General features: G+C 33.3%; 1 long non-coding RNA gene and 1 other non-coding gene across 2 annotated transcripts in view; one reads left to right on the forward strand and one right to left on the reverse strand.

Annotated features, from left to right (window-relative positions):
* LOC120295294 overlaps positions 1 to 2500 on the forward strand; it is a 74487-nt gene that overhangs the window by 58867 nt on the left and 13120 nt on the right. The gene's annotated exons all lie outside the window — the stretch shown is intronic.
* Positions 446 to 516, reverse strand: TRNAC-GCA. Its single transcript has one exon. It is a non-coding gene; the product is annotated as a tRNA-Cys (tRNA).

The following is a 2500-nucleotide window of genomic DNA, read 5'->3' on the forward strand; positions in this document are numbered from 1 at the left end:
ACTAGGGTTTGTTGAAAAGAAAGAATCTTTTTTTTTCATTTCAATTTTCGAAAGCCAACTTTCCATCGAATTGTTATTGGATGGCGAGGACTTAGAGACTCTCCTGAGTCTCTATAGAAAGTATCTTCAGCCCTTTCCACAACCACTAATTCGATTTTCCGTGGGGCTATCCAATCTAATTCAGGACCCGGTAATTAAACACTACATTAGTAGTGGAAGGGAATCAATAAATCTTTATATGAGAGCCCTTCCACCATTCATCTGTCCTTGAATCCTAGAGGCAAGGATTTAGAGCACTTTAGCTTTCGAGAGCCAAACTTCCAGATGTTTCGAACCAAGCAAGCAAGTCTCAAGAGTCCTTTTACTTTGTTTGCTTCTGCTGGGGAAAAATTCAGCGAGTTATATCAGCAAAACGAAATAAGAGATTTCGAGTTTTTTCTTGATCAGGCGACACCCGGATTTGAACTGGGGAAAAAGGATTTGCAGTCCCCCGCCTTACCGCTCGGCCATGCCGCCAAAATGTATGATACCCTACAAAATAGATGAAAAAAGTCTCCCTTTGTTTGCGTCGAGTGGGGGATTCCGAAACTTCTTTTTTTATTGGACTTGCATCTTGAATCCCGTTTTCTTAAATTTAACCCCTGCCCGAAAAGAAAAAAATCCTTCGTTTTTTGGATTGGATCCATCCCTTCGGTTGTATGTATAGTATCTCAAAAACGAAATATCTAAAAATTTTCCCTCTCTTTTTTATATTGATATTGAAAAATTGAAAAACCAAATGTGGTTTTTCAGTCCCAAAAGCCAAAATTTAGGACAAATTGGAACCATTAACTATTAAATGGGACTGTAAATTCATGAACGATTCTTGGATTTGAATCCAAAATTGTCTTTTCTTAATCCTAATTCTAATTATATAAGAAAATCCAAATTGATACATAACTAATCAGTATTGATTCTTTTCCATAAAAAAAAATCCTTTCCAATTTCCATTATAACAGCAAATAGAAGTATATGTAAACCCCAGAACATAAATTGTTATACAAATATCTAATTGGATATCATATCTATATATGATGACTATAGAGAATTATTAGTAAATTGTAGTGCTTCAATTTTTCATTCAATAGATGGAATAGAAAATGGAAATTTTGATATAGCATAGCACGCGCTGTCCCGAATAGAACTTAAATAAAGGAGGAAACATAGATAAGCTATCTACACATGGTTAATAAATACAAACTTTATTACTATGTTACGCCCTTCAATCGTATTCTACTAAAAAAAGAAAAAAAGGTAAAATAAAAGTATCTCTCTTTTATGCGAATCATTTGTTGAACAATAGAATCCATGAAAAAGTTAAGTGCTAAAAAAATATCAACTCTATATTTTTGATGATTATAATGTCTTTATATCATCGAACAGATGAAATCCGAATCCATTTCTTTTTCTGGTACCCAATCGGATTAGAGTATGTAATATCATAATAATGGTAGAAATGGAATCACTTTTTTTTTGATATTCTATCCAAAACTCCATAAGCCTAAGTGGCATTTATTAATTCCTTTCGATTTTCTATCTGTTCCAAATTCCAATTTGAATATAAAATTGTCTTTATTCCTCCGTTCATATGCATTTCATACATTCCATATACGGGGTGAGTAAAATTTCATGCGATTCAGTAAACAAAATAGAAATTCCATCATTGCTAAATCAATCCATATGATTTGATGAAGAATGGGTCAATAATGGAATTTTTTGAGAAAAGGGAAATTCAAAATGCTCGGGGATGGAAATGAGGGAATGTCTACAATACCTGGGTTTAATCAGATACAATTTGAAGGATTTTGTAGATTCATTGATCAGGGCTTAACAGAAGAACTTTATAAGTTTCCAAAAATTGAAGATACAGATCAAGAAATTGAATTTCAATTATTTGTGGAAACATATCAATTGGTAGAACCTTTGATAAAAGAAAGAGATGCTGTATATGAATCACTCACATATTCTTCTGAATTATATGTATCCGCGGGATTAATTTGGAAAACCAGTAGGGATATGCAAGAACAAAATCTTTTTATTGGAAACATTCCTTTAATGAATTCCCTGGGAACTTCTATAGTAAATGGAATATACAGAATTGTGATCAATCAAATATTGCAAAGTCCCGGTATCTATTACCGGTCAGAATTGGACCATAACGGAATTTCGGTCTATACCGGGACCATAATATCAGATTGGGGAGGAAGATTAGAATTAGAGATTGATCGAAAAGCAAGGATATGGGCTCGTGTGAGTAGGAAACAGAAAATATCTATTCTAGTTCTATCATCAGCTATGGGTTCGAATCTAAGAGAAATTCTAGAGAATGTTTGCTATCCTGAGATTTTCTTGTCTTTCCTGAATGATAAAGAGAAAAAAAAAATTGGGTCAAAAGAAAATGCCATTTTGGAGTTTTATCAACAATTTGCTTGTGTAGGCGGAGATCCGGTATTTTCTGAAT

Source organism: Eucalyptus grandis, chromosome 7, assembly GCF_016545825.1.
Source record: "Eucalyptus grandis isolate ANBG69807.140 chromosome 7, ASM1654582v1, whole genome shotgun sequence".
In the NCBI taxonomy this organism is placed as follows: Eukaryota; Viridiplantae; Streptophyta; class Magnoliopsida; order Myrtales; family Myrtaceae; genus Eucalyptus; species Eucalyptus grandis.